Genomic DNA, 17,536 nt, shown 5'->3' with positions numbered 1-17,536 from the left:
CGTTCCCAAAGGCGTGCGCTCGAAACACACGCAAAGAGACAAGCAAAGTATAGGCTACTTTGGGTTTCATGCGTCTAAGCGATCAACTATACACAAAAATATGTCAAAACGACCGGCTTGGAGATTCACTTAAACACAGTTTATGTCTTAAATGGGCGTAGTTATGGAAATAGTTGGGAGAAAATATGCTGCATCAGGAGTCTATTAGATCTGAACTTCGGTCTTAAAGGGAAGCGGTCTAATAAACATGTTGACGATTGAGCCATTACTGCTGAATCAAACAACAAAAGGCAAAGAGAAAATCACTTACAGCTCTTGAATGAATAACTTCTGCATTAATCTATCTATGATAAACTATGCAGTGTTATTTTACAATTGATTACTTTATTAGATTTCTTTTTAGACCACACCTGAACAGTAATGTTAGTAGACCTTCCTGAAATTAAATCACTGTGCCTATATAACGTTTATATTTGTGTAATATATATATATATATATATATATATATATATATATAAAACAAAAGAACCGTTAAGAATACCGTTAAAGTACCGGATCGATAAGCAGTATCGGTAAGATAGTAATACCATTAAAACCTTAACTGATACCCATCCCTAGTTATGCCTGTGCTTCTCTTGGATGCTCTGAATATTGGATTACGTGTCTGGATTGCCCCTTAATTAAAGCTGCATTTGGATCTCAACCTTCGTGTCTCGGAGCAGTTCAGTAACACCTGCTTTGTTTATTTAATATATTTGTTATACATTATTTATACAATATGTTTTTACATTATACATTTTTAATTTAAGTGTACAAGTGCAGATTGGTCAAGTGTTCAATAAATGTATTTGTTGAGAAATGTTGTCTATCTTAAGTAATTATTTGTGTTACATTTTATCTTTCAAATAAAAGGTTTAAATAAGAGGTTAAAAACAAGCACATATCGGCCAAATATCGGCCAAAATAAATCGGCAGCATTAATCGGCCATCGGCCGACCCGGATTTCAAAAGATCGGCATCGGCCTGAAAAAACCAATATCGGTCGACCTCTACTGTATATACATTGCGATCTTCAAGTTGGAATTTTTGCTGTACTTTGTTTCGATTCAGTGGCGAATGCTGGCACCATAAACACACTCAGATGAGCACTCCACTTCTCACACTCCACATCAGTTCGGTAACATGCCCACGGGGCTAAATTATGTGAACGTTTAGACCATTTATTGAAAATGTAATTTTCTAGTGAGTAACACGGTCACTCTAGGAGCTTTATGCTATGAAAAAATCAAAGGAAAATAGTAACCCTAAAACCACTGTAAAAAATGTATTTAAACAACTTTAAAGCTCGAATAATACAGAAGTTTTAACAGAAGAATTAATGCAAGTGCTTTTATAAAATTATAAGCTTCACATTTCTGCCTTTAAACCCTCCAAAATTTGGCCCCATTCACTTCCATTGTAAGTGCTTCAATGATACCTCGATTTTTCAGAATACATTTTTGTTGTAATCAATATTGTCACAAATGTTGTTGACTGAACTTAATGTGTATTGAACCCGGAATATTCTTTTACTCAAAGCTTTCTACACTGCAAGCATGTGACAATGTGCTTTGTTGCACTAAACTTTTCGACCTGAATGAAAGGAATAGTACACTTTACTCGAAGCCATTTCTGGAAAGTATTGTTGTCTTACTCAGCTGCCACTATTGTTTTGCCTACAGACATAGTCATCGATCCAAAATACTTGAGGGCAATAAAAGTACAATGTTGACTAGAGCAGTGACATATTTCTGATGTCAGAGGTCCAGAGAGGTGGTTTTAATTACCTCTGACAGGGCAGAGTTTAATGCAGTTCTGCAGCAGGCCTGGGAACGAATGCTCTACTAGAGACTGTGACTTGACGCTTTGCTACATTTGTGCTTTGTAATGCCTTGCATATCTATCAGACGACAGAGATATGGCTCGCAATGATAGCGCTTGAGGGACACATGCTCACACGCTGCTGTCGCCAACTGCTTGTTCTCTAGAATTTACAAGATGGATCAGAAGAACTGTGGACTGAATGGAGAGGTTGAATAGAAAAACTTAACTAATTCCTTGGAACAAAAAAATTGATTTTTAAATAATGTAATGGTCAATCTTTTCCACGCAATTACAATGCAGAAGCTATTCTGGTCTGAAACGACATGTAAATGAGTAAATGATGACAAAATTATAATTTTTTTCGGTGATCTATTCCTTTACAGTCTAGTAAAACAAGATTGTTCTTTTTCCCTCTCCCTGGAAACACAAACCTCTGCTGACTGTGCAAATGCTGACCGAAGAAAACACAATCCATCTCAGGCTCATTTTTCACCACTGCGATTGGAACCTCTGATAATGGACATTACTGCACAAAAACTACAGCAATGGTGCATGGCACTTCATTTTATGGCATTTCAGGATCTTCAAAGGATTTCCATTGATCCAACGAAGCTGATCAACAGCAGCACAAACAAATCAAAATATATTCAGTGTGTGCAATCATTTTCTAAAGCATATTGCTTTCTCTGAATTGGTGAATTGAGTAACTGTCTCTTTCAAAACATGCGCGCGGGTCTTCCTTACCGTATACCACCTAAAACACGGATACCCGGAAAATTCTGTGTTTGGCGGGGAAGCGTTTTTTCATAAAACCCGGAAAATTCCGTGTTTGGCGGGGAAAAAAGATTATTCGACTCCCTCTCAATCAGAGATTTCTGGCTCCCAGGTGTCTTTTATACAGGTAATGAGCTGAGATTAGGAGCAAACTCTTAAAAGGAGTGCTCCTAATCTCAGTTTGTTAATAGGGTTGCAACGGTATGAGACTTTCATGGTATGATAACAGTCTCAGAAAATATCACTGTTTCACGGTATACGGTATTACACAATTACTATTATCAGTGAAAACAGAAGGGTTATTTTATTTATTTATTTATTTTGAGCAAACACTTTGTTATAATTGAAACTTGAAACCATTTATTTTATATAAGTATGTGTAAAAAAAAAAAAGTCTCCCTTTTGAAAATAAAATTAATAGAAAAAAAAAAAACAGAATTACAATAATAAATCGAATTATAAACATGATAAAAAATAGCATGTAACTATAATATGTTATATAAATAAAGCATGTTAGTTTACACGTTAGCATAGCATGTTAATTTAACTGCTAAATGAAAAATTACATCAGCTGTGTGAGCTTTTAAAGTAATGTCCTATGATTACTAACAGTTAACATATACTGTAGGTGCACGACAGCACAGCCAGACTGCTCCCGTCTGTACCTTTAACTAAGTGGTTCACAACTGGTTTTGCTTCAGGACATATTTTACATTGGACATCAAGTGGCGACCCGACATAGATCAAGCATAACCTGTACTTAATGTATCCTGGGTTGCATTTCCTTTTATGTTGCATAGTTGTGTTCATGGTTTTCCAGTACAAGGACATGCATCAAGTGACACTATTTTTGTTGTTGATGTCAACAACAAAAGTGACAGGAAGATTTCTCTCCCTCTTTTAAAAATTGAAGAGCACATTTACTCATATGAGCCCATTACTATCCCGTTTGTTACCCAATATTCCATATTTATACACATCTTCCTCCACAGGAGGAAAGGCTCCTTATTACCATGGTTAGATCAGTGTAGCTAGTCTTAAATAATAATAAATTAATGTATTTATGAAAAATAAATACTAGCTGAAATACATCTTGATACTTTAACTAAAACTGCCACTGTTGATATAAAATTAGGTCTAATAGATTCTACATTAAGATTATTTCATATGAAACTATAACATTGTCATAATATAACAGTTACTTTTACTCATGTAAAATCCTGAAACAAATTTGTAAAGGTGATGGTACGTTATTATTTTGGCACATAGCACAGTTGCTCTTTTCCTCAGTGCTGTTTGGCATGTCAGGGCTGCTACTGTTTGAGAGGTACGACTTGACTTCCTCATAACACTTTAAACTAGAAAAAATTTATAGAACTTTTAATGTTTGTCGCAAAGCGGGCGAGTTTACTTTTTTCCTAAAACATTACCCGTTACATGCTAAAAGGGTCATGATGCGGGTCTCCTCGATGGTTTGACTTTCAGCACACATGAATATGATAATCACTGCAAGAGTTACATTAACATACAGGTGCGAAGGGACTTAAACGTTTCTAAATTGCACAAATAAAAAAATACATATACATATTCGTCTCTGGCTTGCTTTTGATCGCATGTCAATGATGCCGAGATCTACTTTTATATTTAATTTAATCACTAAGAAGTTTTACCTGCAAAGTAGCACCAAACATCACATGTAGCATCAAGAATGGACACCGAGTAGCCATACAACACTTTTCCTTTAGTAGAATATTGCACTATACAAAGCGGAAAGTGAGAGACAGAAAAAGTGCACTCACGTGCATGGTTGCCAGATTGCACAAAATACGTATAACATTAGCGGGAAAATGTCCAATTTGGCAAGTATAAATCTCAAACTGTGTGAGTCTCTTATCTGGCAACCCTGAGCATGTTAAACGCTTGTGGAGATGTACGCGTTAGGTTCCAATGCAAGTTAACTGAAATATCCATTGAAAAAAAAAAAGCTTTTACAATAAATGAGCCACGGGCCACTTTAAACCATGTGGCTGTAAATTGCCCATGTCTGCTGTGTGCGTGACGCAAGTTGACGAGTCTGACAGGCAGACGAGGAGGAAAGGAGATGCCCACGTGCATGTGAAATTCTCTGTCTGGTTGCATTTTTTTCTCAATACAGTAGATAAGCAAATGTACATGGTATGATAAGTCATTTTTCAAACCGTGGTATACCGTGAAACTGGTATGAACCAAAGAGCTGAGAATTTCATCTAAAAATCTTCATTTGTGTTCGGCAGAAGAAAGAAAGTCATACACATCTGGGAAGGCATGAGTGTAAGTGATGAGAATTTTATTTATGTTGGGGAACTAGCCCATATAGCTGTTTACCTGTGTCTTACATGATGAATCAACCAGTTTCTCTCTGCACGGTTCATAACAACTATAACAAGCTAATGGTTGCAAACTTCAAATAGAACACAAAATGAAAGTTCCACAGATATAACAACAGAGGTCTTTTGAGGGCACACAAGTGAGTAGGTTGAAATTATGCATAACATTTCCACTTGTGGAAGGCCAGCGAGGTTAAACAGAACTGGAAGACAATTCACACCCATAATGTCTTTGTTATTTAGTCTGTAGTCCTAATACAACTTGTATTTTTGGGTGACCCATTTCTTTAACATGATAAATTGCTACATAAAAAACTTGTGATCGGTGACTGAACGCAGTGTTGATCACACAGCTACTAGCTACTATCATGTACTACAGTAAATGGCATTTCTAAATTAGTCATCAAGCACAGCCCTGAATTAAACAGATCAGGGATTGGACAGAGTCTATTTAAAAAAAAAAAAAAACTTTTGTACACAGTTTCTTGTCTGCTAGCGATACATGCAGTGTGATAGACAACATGTATGCATCTCCCTGACACTTTAAGAAGCACAGATGTGGAGGAAGAGCTAAGACTGCAATAACTGGTTCGTCTTGCTTGCTTGCTGTGGCTCCTATGAGGAGCATAGCGCATCATTCCAACATCTCCACGCCTCAGTTGTTCGCCAGTGCCTTGGCTTGCCATTGCCTTCGGCTTCTTTTGTTACCATTCTGTGCCATATATTGCTTGGTCGCCCCGTACTACGACTGCCTTGGGGGTCCAATCAAGAGCATTTCTAATGATGTCTTCGAGAGGCTGACAGAGGGCATGACCACTCCATCCCCTCCTACGTTTCTTGATTTCATTGGCCATTGTATTTTTACCAGTGAGCTCAAGCAGATCTTGGTTTGAGATGCACTTGGGCCAAAAGATATTTAGGAAGAAAGCATTTATTGACAAACACTTGCTAACGTTAAATGTTCTCCCAAGTTTCACAGCCATACAGGAGCATGCTCTCTACATAAGCACCAAAGATGCAAAGCTTCATGTTCTTGGATATGGTAGATGACTTCCACACCTTGCTCGCACACCAGTGTTCCATCTGACAGTCACTTACTTCTGCTCTAGTTCCTCTTGGGTCTTTTTATCACTCTCTTGTGTGTTAAGGATTTACTGTCTGTACACTGTAACGAGATTACGATTTGGATAAAAGCATCTGTTAAATGGCTTAATGTGCACTGGCATGAGAGCAATAAGAGCGTGATTACGATGTATTCGTTTAGTAGTTTATTTCAGAAATATTGAAATCCCTCGCATCCACTTGTTAAATAACCAATCACAATAAACTTTCCTCAAAATCACAGAGCATGTTTAATGTTTAGTTCTGAGTGGTATGGAAAGCTAAATGCTCCAAAAGAGTGAAGAGATTGGCAAAAACTGAGTGCAAAGTCATAACTTACTGCACAGTCTGGCAGGGCGTAATAATGTAAACACAGGCCCATTTACACCTGGAATTAAGATGCATATAAAGCGATCCGTTTGAAACGGGACAAGCCTAACAAATGGGGTTCAGTTAGCATTTATTATGCCTCTTGGGGAAACTAGGTTTGTAGAACAAGTGTGAAACATAGACTCACAGACATATTTCCAATAAAAAACTTAAATACACAAATACAAAGTTAATTGTTTTTTGTTTTTTGTTTTGAATTTTGTCCACATTCGAAAGTGGTCGAAAACACATGTGACCACATTGGGCTTGTAATGCAAGCGCTGATCCGTTCAAATGCGTTTAAATATGAGGTAGACCAATATATCGGTTTTACAGGTTAATCAGTTGACAGTATTTTTATTTTATTATTATTCCTCCGTCTACATACAGAACGGCTGTATTCTGCAGTATTCAGATAATATTTTTATCCTTACTTCAATGCACATTTTGTTATTTTGATTAGATAATCAAGTGTTTTAAACTGAAGCGAATATATGGAAATGTCCCCTGGCATCACATACATCGTGTCTCCAACTTCACATCTTGTAAAATAAACCTTATTCCTCATTAAACCTCATCTAGTGAAATAAATTTTTGTGTAGCTGAGCCAAGTCATCATCATTCTATAAATCGATTTTAAAAACTATCGGCCGATTAATCAGTTATCTGTCTTTTCCACCACCTTTGTTATTGGTATCTGCAAAATCCACTATCGGTCGACCTCTAGATTGAACAGCACCAAACAGCATGTCGTTCCGAAATATATGACTTTCTTTCTGCTGTGGAATACAAGAGGAGAAATTTTAAATGGAAGTGGACACTACCTACTCTTTTATCCATGCATTAAAACTGAATGGGGACTGTGGCTATCAGTCACTAAAATGTCCTTTTTGTGTTCCACAAATGATGGCAGAATTTACATTTTTGGTTGAACTATCCCTTTAAGTGAACGTAAATAATCGGAGGAGTGTCAATATATCGGATCACAGTGTAAATGCAGCCTTCCAATTAGGGCTGTACAATAAATCGAATAACCCAATTGAGATTACATTTACAGCTGCCACAATTTTCTTATCGTAAAAATGGTAAATTATAGCACAGTGTTTCCCATTAATTACCTAGAGGATGGCATCACACCACAGTTTCATAATGAAGTGAAAATATTTGTACACTTCTCATAATAAAATAAAGACCTATAGCGTTGTGTTTTGCGCTATTGCTTTGGTAAAGCATCTCTCACTCCCAGTCAGCATCTGAGGAGCAAGTTCAACACAGGTAACCACTTTTGTTTAATTTATTTAATGGCTCAAATGTATGTTCTTGTCGATTTTGCATATTGACCATTTGTGAACTGCGTTAAACTCAGTCTTGTTTATCATGCTTTGTGGGTGTGACTTTTTTGCCATGTCATCAACATTCATATCTATACAACCAATGTTTTTATGATTTAATTACTACTATAGCATTTTTACCAGAGCACAAAGTTCTTCATAGATCTAGCCTCTTTAATTTTGCTCTTTAAAGAGCACAAGATTGATGTATACAATTTTCTTATGGGGGAGCATGCCCCAGACACCCCAGAGTGTCTGAGGTCCACCCACCACAGTCTCACAAAATCCTGTGGGAAACACGGATACCAGTGAATGTAACTCTAATTTTGTTGCATTAAAATTTTCTATTCCCATTTTCATTATAAATTTTCTATTTGTGACCAATCACAGACAAATCTGTTGCTTGCTTTGTGTACAATTCATTCAAAATAAGAATAAAAGCTTTGTTTTTTATGCTTCTCAGAGGGCCAGTGTCAAGCTGACTGCTTAGGCAACTAGTCTTCATTTCCTGATACATAGAGCATGCAATTGATCCACCCACAATGAAGTATTTGAATATAAATTCTATTAATCTAATTTAATTGGAAAGACAATATCCAGAAAATTATGATAAATTATAATTTGTCATAATCGTGCAGCTCTATCACACACACCGTTCCCTCATATCTGAAACAGAAGTTAAACCACAACGCACTTTCATCATAGAGGTAAACTCTTGCCACTCACAATCTTAAATCTGACACTTAAATTCTCCTCCACCTGTGTTTACGGTCTTAAGAGAGATTTTTACATTAGCGTTTATGCGCTTGATTTATTAAGCTGAAAGCGGTTGATGATAAGCAGGATTTGTGTGTAATGATAAAACAGCCATACATTCTGGAAAAGAGAGACAGATGTTGGTGTAAGTGGGTCACAGGATCAGTCGTATCAGCCAGGGAAAGCTGACGGCACAGATGCCAGATCTGCCGGACAGACTCAAATGTCAAATGTTATGCAAACTGACGTCGCCTAGGAAATGCTACGGCCTCCTACAATATCAACATCCATTTTAGTAAGTCTGCAATTGAAATGGGCTTATTCCTGCTACTAAAAATATGTTTCAAACAGTGTCATTGCACAAAACAATTGCAATAGAAGTTAGAAGTATGTCTAGCTCAAAAGGTGATTTAAAAATTAGTTAGCAGTGCTTGGAGACTGATCACACTGTGAAAAATCTGTTGAAATCGGTCTGCGTTTACCACAATTTAAACCACTGCCGCCATCAGCCAAAACTGGAAGTGTTGTTGAACATTTGGGCATGTGAAATGTCCAAAAAGTGGCTCCAAAAACTAAATGTAGTTTTTGTTGTAAATGATGTAATACAGTCACAGGAACACATAGTCTATTAATCAAGTCTAATCAATTCGTCAAATTCTTTCAATTTCACGCAACTATCATCTAGATTTTTGATGACTTAAATGCAGATCGTTGGGCTAATGTGCTTATTTAACTGCAAAAGGCTACGATTTAATCTTATAAATATATAGTCTGCATGTGCTACGTGCTTTACAGTGAATAAAGTGCTCTGCTTTTTTTCATTAACACACACAATGTGACTTTAATTATGCAATTAGTGTTTATAGCAGTGGCTTCTCACATTCACTTCTCAAATTCAAATCATGATATGTCTTAGTGTGATGCTTAAACCACAAAAAGCTGAGATGAATTAAACAAATATTCGGTTTGCCCGAGCTGATTTGATTAATTGTGCATATACATCCATTTTATCCCAAATGTGTCAAATTTCTTTACATTCAGCATTTTACATTCAATTACGTTTTTATGACTGAATTCTGCAATTCTGTCCATGTCTTCCACAACCTGGAAATCATAGTGCCCTACTTTTCCCTACAAAGGCCAGAAATGTACTGTACGCAAGTACGCAAATGCAGATAATGACACCCTGAGCTCTGTTCACCAGGTAAGCAAAGAAGCATGTAGGCTAATGCTTTGTTTGCATACAATACATTGTAAGGTTTGCTGAAAGGAATGACATGGCAATGTAACACATTGAATGCATTCATGCAGCATGGTGCTATGAAAATCAGTTTGGTTCATCAGCACGTACTTGTATATCAAATTTCATGAAGGTTATCAGCAGGATTCATTATTGTAAACTCAACTACTGTCTTTAACAAAACTGACTACTCTGCACAAGTCAATAAACTGATGATTGCGCTAATGTGTGAATCTCACAAAACTCGTTAAGAACATATCCAGGTAATTTTTCTTTCCAAAAGCGAGAGAGAGAGAAAAAAAGAGGGGGAGAGATAGAGAGAATTAAATTAGTCTATATTTTGAAAGAACATTTTTAGTTACCATTACTTTTGCATTGTGATTTCCTGGTTTGATTCAATTACAATTTTGATAAATTTGATTAAACTATGATTTGGGTATATTTCAGTTATAATGTGCATTTTGCTTACATAAAAGACATTTTCTCTTAGCTAATGCTGTAAATTTTACAAGGAATCGTTTAATTTGGTACATTCCAAAAATAATAATTTAATTAAAACAATTAACAACAGGGCTCAAACTATGCAGTGCCAAGGATATGATTTTTTTTGTGTGTGTGTGTAATTTTTAAAGAATTGTAAGTGTATAAGTTTAAAGTACCCCTTTCAAGTGATTTTGATAAATACAATTTTGAAATATACTTTTTTTTCTCTAAAAGATATTTAAACAAAATAAATCTCATATTCTACATAGTACAAATGTATAAAAAATATTAATAATTTGATATTAAGTTGTAAATAATTTATTGATCATGCAAATCTTTTTTGTACTACGTTTAATTTATAAAAGATTTTATGAAATATATCTAGACAGAATTGTATTACAGTAATGAGAATTAGTTTTTATTTTTCAAGCTGTAGTAATTATAGTATACCAATATTAATAAATGCTGTAAAATATTTTTTTAAATATCCATTTTTAGTTCATAATAACTATTTACTAGTGATGCACCAAAATGAAAATTCTGGGCTGAAACAGAAACTTCAGGATGCACTTGGCTGAAAACTGTATTAATATGATACTTTTTAATTAATCGGAATTGAAAAACTACAAATCAAAAAATTATCACACTTTTATTGAAACTATCACAAAAATTGGACAGAAAATATACTATAACGATATTAATAATATATTATTCTTTATTCAGTTCTTTAACAATCAAATTTAACAGATGTATTTTTTTTTTTTTTACCAATTATCAAATAAATGTAACGTTCTAGAAAACTCTAATGACATGCGAAACATCAGTCAAGTAATGAACTTAGCAGCTCTAGGCTAGCATCTTTAAACACAACAAGTTTAAATATGAAACACAATCATTTTAATGAAAACAACAGGCAGAACACAGAACGGCAGAGGGCCTCTATTCAGTTTATGTAAACGTATTTATACTTTAATATAACATTTTTGTGCAAAAGAGCAGTAATTGAACTAAAACCAAACTCAACTGTAAATGACAGATGTAGCCTCAAGTGAAGAACAAAGTTTTGCAGGGCTAAACAAATTTTTATGTAATTGCTATGTACAGCAAATTGGACTGCTTTCTATTTAAGTAAAAGTGTCAGGTTTCTCTTCAAGAACAAAAGTTGCTCAGCTTTCTGGCAACTCAAGAACATGAGATGCTGCACTGAATAGTCTCTCTCTCTCTCTCTCTCTCTGTGCTGGTGCTTGGGCAGATAAATACCTGCGTGCAATCCACGCAAGCAATGACAGTGATCTTCGTTCATGCCCCAGTAATCAAGAGGATTGTCGCGTTCACGTGATATGAGCGTGAATCGATCGATTGTGTTCCGCAACTGCTTTCGGGTCCTTGAATAACGTATAACGTGCGAGGAAGGGCACCCGGTGGACTTTCTTGTGCCCTCCTAGGTAAAGATGTTGCCCTCCTAGGGAGTTGATGCCCTACCAAACCTGAGCATGGAGGGGTGGGAGGCATATATATATATCGGCTCATATTTTCGGCCTTATTTCTCTTTCGGCCAAAACAAAAAATGCCATTTTCGGCCTAAACTTTTTGGTGGCCTAAATTTCGGTGCATCCCTACTATTTACTAATGTTCACAAATAGAATCTTATCATAAAGGGTTACATTAATTTAAGTTGAAAGTTGAATGAAAGTAACATCAACAAACACCTGTTTTCTTTATTGATAAACTTTGCATAACACATTTTAATGAATCAAAAACCAACACATGCACAGCAAAGAAGTGTTTCAAAGAAATAAAAGCATTGCGAGTAGAAATTATTTCCATTGTATTACCCATCAGAAAAGCTCTTTGTAGAAAGCCATTTAAGGTTCTGGCTGAAATGTTTACCCAATAGCATAATGATGGGAACCAAGACTATTTTTCTCAAATCACTCTACCGAGTCATTTATGGAGCAAAGCTGATGTGCAATTCAGTGTGCAATCAAATAACGTTGAGTGTGGGAACAAAGTCTATGATGCTGGAGAAATGTTGGTGATGTGAGGGGCTCTGTAGGGGCGGAATGTGCAGAAACACTTAGTGAAGAGATTCCGACTCGGCACTCTCCTAATTTAATGGAAACATTCCTTAGTACATACGCATATCTGTCACACACATACAATGCACAGCCAAGCTGTAACATATCTAGTACATCAGTCTAAATATTTTCTTTTTAGAAGACAACGGGTTAGGGAAGAAGTAATAAATCTCCAATTGTGCAGTTGAGTGCGAAATGAATGAGTCTGACGCAGTACTTCATTTTCCATTGTTAAAACGTTGTCATTTAAAATAATTACATTCAGCTCAACGCCATAATTAAAAAAAAATGTAATAGCTGGAGAAGATTTGTTCTGCTGTCAAAGAATCTTTCTTTTGAATTGATTCGTAAAGCATTTGTAAATCACATGACTGCAAGAACATTGTTTTGAATCATAAACAACATACAAAAAGGAAATGTGGCAGTACCATGGTAAAGTGAAGGTATCAGATGGTTATACCATGAGGCTTTAAAAATGGCATATAGACAGTAGATGTCCATAAAAAACATGTTACTACCATGTCCAAAAAGCATAGAAGCATAGAAGCATGGTACAAGTAAAGAAACATGGTCAAAACATGGTACATGTCCAAAAACATGGTAGCATCATGTGGTGTTATAACTTTTTTTGTAAGTGGACCATGGTACTGCAGTACATGTCCAAATAAACTATGGTTGCTCCATGTACATTTGTGTTCTGACAAAATGCCTGTGTAGCAATTAAAACCACAGTGTTAAACAGCAACATTTAGGCTAACTCCAAAAATAATATGGTAAGATGCTGCATGGGAAATTTTGGGAACACTTGATTAATGACTCAAATGAATGAGGTGAATATTTTTTTTTAATCAGAGCTGGATCTGAAGAGAGATGAGAATCTGCGCAAATCCAGCCTTGCTGAAGCCCCCCAGACCATAAAGAATACTCCAACAAATTTCACAGTGGGTGCGAGACACTATGGCTTGAAGGCCTCTCCTGGTCTCCTAACCATTAGATGACCAGGTGGAAGATAGTGACGATCTGGGGGTGCATCAGCAAGGCTGGAATCGGGCAGATTCGCTTTTGTGAAGGACACATGAATTAAGACACGTTCAAGGTTATCCTGGAAGAAAACTTGCTTCCTTCTGCTCTGACAGTGTTCCCAAACTCTGAGGATTGCTTTTTCCAGCAGGACAATGCTCCATTCCACACAGCCAGGTCAATCAAGGTGTGGATGGAGGACCAGGAGTGGCATAAAGTCACCCAACAGCAATGTGAAAGACTGGTAGAGAGCATGTCAAGAAGCTTGAGAGCTATGATTGTAAATCAGGGTTATTCCACCAAAAAACAATTGTTATATATTTTTTTATATTTCTTTCATTATATTGCCAGTGGGTCAGTAGTTTACATACACTTTGTTTGTATTTGGTAGCATTGACTTTAAATAGTTTAATTTGAGTCAAACATTTTGGGTAGCCTTCCACAAGCTTCTCACAATAAGTTGCTGGACTTTTAGCCCATTCCTCCAGACAGAACTGGTGTCAGGTTTTTAGGCCTCCTTGATTGCATGCACTTTTTTAGTTCTGACCACAAATTTTCTAATCAGATTGAGGTCAGGGATTTGTGATGGCAACTCCAATACCTTGACTTTGTTGTCCTTAAGCCATTTTTCCACAACTTTGGAAGATTTTTACCTCGAGAAAATAATATCCAAGGGACATACATTTTTAGTTTTTTGTACATAGTGACATTGTCAAATGTATTATCCATCATAAAACAAATGAAAATCTAAACAAAAGGTAAATAAACAATTTACATGTGCAAAATGACATCACAAAATAAACTCCATTTTACTCTGCTTTCCAACTCCACTCACTCCCACATAATCTTTTCTCATATTGCTTATTTTAGATGTACTTACAAGTTTCTCTGAAAACATAGGCCTCCTGAACAAAGCAGGCTTTAGGCTTAGCCTACAATTAATGACTTTGACAAATGCCTTATTTTACTGACAAAACATTACTTTCTAATCATGATGCTCTTCTCCAATGTGCACAATAAACATTTATTGGGAGTTATTCCGGCATCTTAAAATCCTGCACCTCTGACACAATCGTTCGAATTTTAAAGTGTCTTCCTCAAGAGGTTGTTTACTGGCCGGAAAAGGAGAATACTCAACTAGGCTGCTTGCAAGACTCAAGACTCAGACTCAATGGAAATCTACACGTGTAATCTCCAGAAGGTGTTGTTTGCGTGTCAACTTGTGTAATGTTTCAGTTCAGCGTTTGTGTTAATTAATAGTCTTGTTGAATGTGCATCCAGTTCTCGCTTCCTCCTTTCCACATTAAGAATCTGATTTGTTACACTAGCATATCAACTTTTAGCCAAATTATGAGCATTTATGAGCATATAAAGCATTCTAATTGAGGGTCCCTTAAGCACAAATTGCAGGTGTGATCATGTTGTTATGTGCACCTTTAATACCACAAGGGGTGTCCAGTTAACAAATACCACTTTTTTTTTATACAGTTTTGTATAAAAACATCTTAATGCTTGGCAATCTGGAAACTGTATACTGCATATGTTTGGCAAATGTAGCAGGTCATCTGGGAATTCCATGCATAAAAAAATGCACACGGTGCATTATCCTGTACTATGCTGCATATAGCGGTAATAATAAGAGAAGTAGGGCAGTATGCCACAGTCATCATCTTCGCAACAGACATGAAGAACTAAGACCTTATAGTGTTGAAAAGACAAGGTCAGATTGGTTGAGGTACAGAAATGCAGTTTAGCATGCACACAGGTTTTTACATTTATATAACCTCACACAACCCCATCTTTAGGCATATGACGCACAGAACAGTAAAACCTGCCTTGGCGTGAATAAAGAACACATTTGTTATCATTCTTTATTTAGATGAGAAAATTCTTCTGTAAGCGTTCTGCAAAAGCACCTGCACTACAATTCCTGACTTAGCACCCAGCAGATGAAATCTCTTTATGAGATCACAGTCCATTTTAAAAGGGCAAAGGGCAGTGCAAAGAAACCATCCCGAACGTGGGTTAAATATCACCACAGAATCATTGTATATAAAGGGATCTCTTTAGAATAGGTATACTCAAAAATATTTTGGTGGACAAGCCTCGAGCAGAATCTTGCCTTGATGAAAGATCACACATGCAGGATCTTTTCCAATCCGTTTGTTGCTGGATGCAGAAAATAACGATTAGCCGTGGGGGAGATGAGCCGTGCAAGTGGCAATAATCTCCCCAAAGTCACCTTATCCTATTAGCTCCATTTATCACCTGCTAAAACGATCCGCAAGACCAACAAACACCAATCAAAACACAACCCCATTTAACACTGAACCGATCTACAACCACAGCTCGATTTCACAAAAACTGGACTTGGGAAAAAAAGAAACTGGATTATTGGTGCCAGATGGGCTGCTTTGAATATTTCTGTAAATGCTGATCTCCTGGGATTTTGACGCACAATAGTCTCTAGAATTTACTCAAAATAGAGCCAAAAACAAAAAACATCCAGCGAGCGGCAGTTCAGCGGAAGAAAATGCCTTGTTGATGAGTGAGGTCAACAGAGAACGGCCAGACTGGTTCGAACTGACCAAGTCTACGGCAACTCAGATAACCACTCTTTACAATTGTGGTGAGAAGAATAAAATCTCAGAATGCTGTTTGGCACTTCTTTGGCGGCACTGGGAGGACATACACAATATTAGGCAGGTGATTTTTATGTTGTGGCTTTTGTATACTGTATGCGTTTATAGTAATAATAAACATTCTACAATAAAAACTAGATGAGATTTCAATATGAACTCAAACAATTCTCATCAATATGCAATCCACAATAACAAAAGTTCATATTTTAAACATGTGCTTTGAAATAGCATCCTCGGAGCAATAACGCACTAGATGATTTTTAATTTCACATGTCCTATGATAGAAGCAGCATTACGGGCATTAATTCCTCTATCCGGAGTGCGAGTCCGTCCTAAAATTAAAATAAACACACAGCAGACCTTGAACCGCCTCGATTGTCCGGCGATTGCGGAACTCGTGATGGCTGTCCAACTGGAGTGAATCACTGTTTACGATCATTGCACTCGTAAAGCCGTTAATACCAGAGATATACAAATCCGATCAATTAGTGAAATGGAAATCACTGGTTTGATCATAGTAAATGTCAAGCATCATCATAATACTCTGGTTTTACCCAAAGAACCTGTTCCGAGCCGGAAGTGAATGTAGAACACTGCATGATGGTTAGATGATACATTTAAATGATACAATTATACAGTTTGAAAATAAACGACACATTGTAACAGATATCGCGCAACACATTCCCTTTCAATGGAAGACTGAAAACAGGATGTGCAGCTATGAGAGGCTAATGTAATAAACACTAACATAAAACCTCGTTTAATTATAAATGGAGTTAAAATAAATCATTTCAAGCTGATTCGAAAACATTGAGGCTTATATGATGTTTTTGTGATTTAGTCAGAATCAGCAATGCATCCTCGAATCCAGTCAGTCATGTCTGCGATGCTACACGCGTGTCTTTCTTTATACTGTAAAAACATACTTGCGGTTGTATATGCTGATACACATCAAAATCACCCTAAAACGCTTAAAAGCGCAACAAAACAACGGGTTTAACAGGACACGACATAAAGAAACCAAATAAATTACTCCAAACCGTTCATAGCACGATTCGGCTAGCAGTGAGGAAGACACTGAGGCGAGCTGAAGGACAAATAAAAATGTCTTGTACTCACCTTAAACCGAATGTTTCCGATATTCTCCTTTCATTTACGAGGGGGGGAATTATCCAGCTAATCCATAAAGGTCAGTTCACTTCTGGACGCACAAAAACATTTAAAACCCAGCGGAATACAGTGCTAGTTGACTCCAGTAGATGCTGGAAAATCCGAAGAAAGCTGCTGCTGTTGCTAGCTGAATGAGCTAACGCTTTCTTCCCCTCAGCTCGACGAAAAGTTGCCCACAGCTGCGCGAAAGTTTTCTTAGCGACACAATAAAATATGTTTCGACGAGACCAGAGATTGACAAAGAAAAGTGTCTTTAGAATAAAAAGGGCGACCAAAACGGTCGCCGACGTAATTGATTTACATTGAGACACGGAGAAGCGGTCATTGGAGGGATGGGGCAGAG

At 36.7% G+C, this 17,536-nt stretch overlaps 1 protein-coding gene across 2 annotated transcripts in view; it reads right to left on the bottom strand.

The window, feature by feature from the left end:
- erbin (erbb2 interacting protein) overlaps positions 1-17,536 on the bottom strand; it is a 103,834-nt gene extending 86,298 nt beyond the window's left edge. For both annotated transcript variants that reach the window (XM_052116045.1, XM_052116046.1), the window contains exon 1: positions 17,143-17,536. The gene's annotated coding sequence lies outside the window, so the exon portion shown is untranslated. The remainder of the gene's footprint in view (positions 1-17,142) is intronic.

Source organism: Xyrauchen texanus, chromosome 43 (assembly GCF_025860055.1).
Source record: "Xyrauchen texanus isolate HMW12.3.18 chromosome 43, RBS_HiC_50CHRs, whole genome shotgun sequence".
NCBI lineage: Eukaryota > Metazoa > Chordata > Actinopteri > Cypriniformes > Catostomidae > Xyrauchen > Xyrauchen texanus.
This window is presented reverse-complemented; position numbering and strand designations above follow the sequence as displayed.